This window comes from Lygodium microphyllum, chromosome 6, assembly GCF_053477565.2.
Source record: "Lygodium microphyllum isolate KBCC chromosome 6, Lygodium_microphyllum_v1.1.10, whole genome shotgun sequence".
NCBI classification, from domain to species: domain Eukaryota; kingdom Viridiplantae; phylum Streptophyta; class Polypodiopsida; order Schizaeales; family Lygodiaceae; genus Lygodium; species Lygodium microphyllum.
Genome location: NC_141140.1, coordinates 155,795,292 through 155,801,595, shown reverse-complemented (window position 1 = coordinate 155,801,595; position 6,304 = coordinate 155,795,292).

Sequence of the window (6,304 nt, the reverse complement as noted above, 5' to 3'; positions counted from 1 at the left end):
TGTTGATCACTCACTTTAAGTGAGAAGGGAAGATGCAAGTTTGGTCATCATAGTCATCTATGCAAATGACTTGACTATTACATGTGACAGTGACAATAGAATTGCTGAAGTTAATTTTTAAATAAGAAGTTTGAGAGGAAGGATTTGGGTGAGCTAAGATACTGAATTGGCATTGAGGTCATTAGATGTAATGATGGTATATGGCTATCCCAAAGGCAATATGGCTTGGATATGCTATCCAAGTATGGTATGATGGCATTTAAGCCTCTTTCAGTACAATTGGAGAAAAATGTGAAGTTAAGTACTAATGTTGGGGATGAGATAGAAGACCCTACTATATTTAGGAGGATAGTAGGGTGTCTGATCTACATGACTATCACAAGGCCAGACTTGAGCTATGTTGTTGGCCTTGTAAGTCACTTTATGCAAATGCCTAAAAAGCCTTATTTGGATGCAATTAGATGCATATTGAGGTATGTGAAGTCCACTTTACATTATAGACTTTTTTATGAGGCTGGTAAGGATGTGCATATGTTTGGATACATAGATGCAGATTGGGATGGTAGCACGTTAAACAAAGGATCTACTAGTGGATGCATGTTTTCCCTTAGTAGTATAACAGTTACATGGAGTAGCAATAAGTAACCTACAGTTTCTTTATCAAGTATAGAGGTTGAGTATAGAGGTGTTGCTATGGCAGCATGTGAGGTGCTATGGTTGCAGAAGTTATTGGGTGATTTGGATGTACAGGGAGATGATTGAGTTTTCATTCACTATGAAAACATGAGCAACATATAACTAGCTAAGAACCCAATTTTCCATGCTAGAACAAAACACATTGAGGTGCATTACCACTTTTTGAGAAAGAAGGTACTTGTAGGAGAGATTGACTTGGTATAAATTAGCACACACGATCAGATAGCTAACAATTTTACAAAGACATTGGATGCAAAGAAGCTTTGAATGTTTTCAAGCTTACTTGGAGTTGCATAGATATAGTTGAGCTTGAGGGGGAGCGTTGAGATGGCAAGCTCAGCATGTACGAGCATTGATGATGGACTGCCTTAGCTAGATGGATCCGCACATCTACACTTAGCACGTCGGTAGTCATTATGATCCTCACATGGCCACTAACTTATCACTTATTACACTTAGTTTGTTGGACCTACCTATGGCTAGTATAGTTATAGCACTAGTCAATTAGTATAGTCAGTTATGCATTGTTTGGCTTAGTAGGCCACTTTCCTTTATATTTTGTCTTACCAATACTTTTGTGCACATTGTATTGTGTGAGGAAGAAGAATAAAAAACCAGCAAGAAAACATTTTGGCCTCCACCTCTCTTCTTATGCTCTTGAGTGAGCTTTCTCCTATGTGTATGCTGTGTGTTTGGCACAACAGCTCAAGCAAGTCCCCCCACCACGTGATTCTTGACACAAAAAAAAAAGATAATCAATATGCCACTTTGTAATATAGTTTTGTGAAGGCAATGATAAATGCATTGGCTATAAAGAAGGAAGCATCTTACCTTGACATACAAGTATGTAGTCATGAAAGTAAAAAGCTTTACGCACATCCACATTAAAAAGTAAACAAATTTTGACACTAACACTCTATAGTACCACTTGATATATTATTACACATGATTGGAGAGCACTATGCAACACAAACCTAATTATAGATCACTTCTTCAAAACACCCAGAAGATTTATATAATGCCTTGAGAATCCTTTGATAAGTGAAGTCATATTATAGTCACAAGCCAAAATATTCTACAAATTTTTCTTAACATAGTAATGGCACACATAGTATTGTGAAAATTTACAGAACATTTATAGATGACATTTTAAGGGACTATAAAAATAGTATGATTATGAAGATGTTAGTTTGAAAATGTCTTACAAAAGACTCTTCAATAATGAAGTACTTGACAAAAAGGCCATAAGATAGTCTACCATGAGTAGGAAGTCATCAAATACTCCTATAAGATTGCATAAAGAAGACTATAAGTGAAAGTCTTTCAACATATGAATCTTCAATATTAGAATATTTACCAAGGCCACAAAAAATGTCTATAATCACACATTATTAATGATCATGATCAATATTCTAGCTTTCTACAAATCTCTTGTAATTACTAAATGTATCATATTGAATAAATATTTTATCAATTTGAAATCATTCATAAGATTTGATTATCCATACTCAATCTGAAATTTGAGTCAAGATGTCAAAGTGTACCCATTCTAAGTGGAATAATTTTAAGTTTCATTCTATGCATTGTATATTCACTTTGATTAAATATGTCAACTATACCATATTCTAAAGGGACTTGACATGACTTAGGTCAAAGTACACTTATTTCTAAGTATATAACTTGACAAAAATCTGAGTAGAATGTTAAAGTGATTTTTATGTCAATGTCAAAGTGGAAAATGATAGAAAAGTGACATTGAAGTGTTAATGTGTATCCTATTGTAAGGGGACTTGACTTAGATCAAAGTACACCGATTTCTAAGTAACTTGATATAAATCTAAGTATAATGTAAAGTAATTCTCATGTCAATGTCAAAGTGGAAAGTGATAACAAAATGATATCAAATTGTATCCTATAAGATTTGAATAGATCAACTTAAACTAAGTTGTGGCTTCAAACTACTTTAACATCAATTTGATAGTCATAGTGCACTCTAGTCTAGTAAGGGAAATTGAATTGAATTGAGTCATTGCACTAAAGCTGTTGATAGATCAATGGTCCTAAAGCCTTTATTAGTATCCTTTTTTAGATGTCAAAGTATTTAATCTATTATTGATCTTAAATTGCATCCTATAGTGTTGAGAATGGACAACGTTGAGGTGCATCTTATATCAACATTTAGGTACCACTAAAATGTAGAACTTTGTGATTAAGGTCCCACTAAGCATACTACTAATTTTCCATAAAACTATTGATCCTTTACCTTGACTAGGGTTTAGAGAATAAAATCTAAACTAAATTTATTAAAAGGTAATGAATAATCATAGACTAATAATGTGGCCAAATGACAAAATTGGGTTATAAAATCTAAAATATGAACAAACTATTAGAGAATTCTTGAAAGAAATATCCTAACTATAGAAAATTTTTAGGAATGGAGGCTTTTCTTACTTGATCTAAAACATGCTTTCAAGGTCTTTGATCTCTATAGAGATGTGGAGATTATTCTTTTAGATACATCAGTCTTCATTCTAAGATGACAACCCCTTCATACATTGATTGTGCTAGCCTTTTTAGTACCACTCAATATCCAACTAATGTAAATACAAAAAGAAAGAGAGATCTTGCTGTAGTCACGTCCTTATGCATTGCTATGTGAATAGTTTCATATATTCTTTCTAATATAAGAGCTTTATTAAGGATGTGTGAGGAAATATGATGTTACGATGGTCCTAAAGGCCTCACATGCAAAGGAAATTTGATAGGAAATTAACAATATAAAGGATCCTTCCTTGATGTGGCTGGCATATAGAATTTAAATATTGTTATTATTGTTATTTTTGTAGGATATTTGTGGAAGTAATCCTTAAAGATGCTTATTGTCGTTTTCTTTTTTGTCAATGTTGTTGTTGTGTTAGAAGACTGATATGTATCAAGACTGGCAAACCATTGAAGAGCCTCACTTTGCCATTATGTAATGAATGGAGCTAATAAGTAGAGAGAATATGACTCAAACATTCAAGAACATGAAAGAGAATAGAACAAGAGAAGAGAGAAGTAGACATGGAAGCCATAAAATCCAATAAGAAGGTAGAAGATGAAGAGATGTATTCATGTTCCTACAATGAAAATGAGCGTCTTACATCCTTTTAGACTTGGAACATAGTGGCACCAAAATAATTATGAAATATATGTTCAAAATGTTCAAGTAGTTGTTAAGCACATCATTACAATCCATCCCTACCTATATGTTTTTGTCCTTTAAAAAAAGGAACATCACACACACACACACACATGCCCCTTATGAATTCACGCAAAAAAGATGAACATATTGATTGATTAAGAATGTTAAAATAATCCATTTTTCCAAGTAAGCATTTGGAGCACAAAACAAAAACCAAGAAGCAGGTGGCAAAGTACAAGCTCTCTCAAAACTCAATGACCTCTCCATTGTCGCAACATTATATTGACTACCATAATTGAGCCACACATGCACAACATCTTGAAGGATACTAAGGTGAGTTCATGAAAGTAATATTATGTTTTAAACTGCCAAAATTATAGCTTCATCAACAAGAAGCACACTTTAAGGTTGGATTGTTTAAACTAAAGTAGGGACGGACAACATATCATGAGCAAGAAGCATGCCTCTAGATGTAATCTTCAAAATATCCGCATATAAAATACACAATAGATACAAAGGAGGAAAATCATAGTTATATAATGTCATAGTATTGCATATCTATCTGAGTAGGTTTAAGGTGATAGCATAGCATCTCTTTGCAAGTAGTCAAAATCACTCAAACCCCATACAATTAAAAATGCACTACAAAATATAGGTATCACCATTGCACCAAATGTCTCGCTAAGAAGACACATTGATCCTTTGTCCTCCCAAAGCTTGAAACAATTTAACCTTTGCCAAAGCAACTTGATGAATAAACTCATGTGAGAAGGGCGCAACCTTACAGCATTTAAGAATACATAATAGGTATGCTTGTAGGGAACCTAAACATGATGCTTGCTTTCTCTCTTTCAAAAATCATTTCATGTGCAACAAGGAAATTCTATAATTCATATCTAAGACTAATTAACAACCAAAGAATTACTCCCTTTTATGATAACATAGAATACATTCGACTCATTGCATAATACATGGCCTCTTGAATAATGCAAGCTTTGAGAGTTGTACCCTTACAAATGTTGTCTTGATATCTAGAGCAATATCCACGAGGGATACTTGCAGAAATATATGTAGCTAGAGTCTAGTAGATAGCAAGACCAACATTTTGCAATATAAATCCATTGTTTTGAAGCATCATTATATCTTATGAAGCAAACTTGTGGCCTTAGCCACCACTCGCCACACTCTTGGCATAGGGTTTGGTGGTTCGACAACATGATGTTCATCAACCACCCATGAGTGTGTGTTCAAGATATTGCAAAACAAAATGAGCCTCAAATTATTAAAATGAGGATGCCTTCTTCATCATTGATGTCTTGCAACCACAACAATGTCTTATTGTTAAGGCCTAACCTTACTAGCTTTCTAAGGAGCTTGGGTAAGTTACTCATGAATATATATGTGCATCACGTGGATTCAAAAAAAAATATTTTTAAAATACCATTTTTTACATACAAAAAGGTGTAATATAAAGGTGTTATTTACAGATTGAATAGAAAATGACTTTTTTTTATTCAAGAAAAATTCACAAATAAGGATATTTATAAATAGGGGTTGAATGCACGTGATGTAGAGAATATATATATAGTAACTTCCCAGAGCTAAGAAGTAACATTGCCTTCATCAAGTAGCACTGCACATTCTCAATATGGCATTGACTTTCCAAGTGATGTGGCAAACTAAACTTTACTTGAACTATCTAATACAACCATAAGCACCGATGTCCATGGGTAAGACCTAAAATTTGGCCATGGAATCAAGTCCAAATTGATGATTTTAGTTCAAATGTACATAGTTCGCCATTTAAGCCTTGAGTGGTGGCATCTAAGTCATTGTATTCTAATTAGTCAAGTTTGATAATTTTAAACCAAGGTTTGAAAGCGGCCTTGATTTAGCAATTTTTAGACAAGAAAGTAGGGAGTTATAGGGTCACATGATTGTTGCCATTTTTAACCATATGAAGTCAACATGTGCCACACAACATGTCTACTAGAAATTTTTGGCCTTGAGCTACTCGAATTTTGTGGATTATGTAGTCACCTACTTAGGTCGTATAAATACCATGCTTGTAGGCAAGGGAGGAAAGAGGGCATCTGAGTTATCATACATAGTTCATTGAGGTCTGGGAAGGCCATCAATTGGCTGAGGGATTAAAGCCGTAGTTGGATGTGTCTCAAGGATAAAAGTCTCCAATGTCATGAGGGTTGAGTAGAAGTGGCCAAGGAGGTCTAATAGGTGAGGCCAAAAGACAAAAAGCCTTAGGTATCAACAAGTAGACAAATCTAAAATGGATGAGATGGTGAAATTTTAGCCACAAGTACTAAGAATAGTAGGCAAAGTATACACTTAATTCTTTGGGTGTTCAAACAAATGATCAAGTAGACTTAGGGTCTATGTCTAAGGTTCCTCTTCCATTAGGCTTGA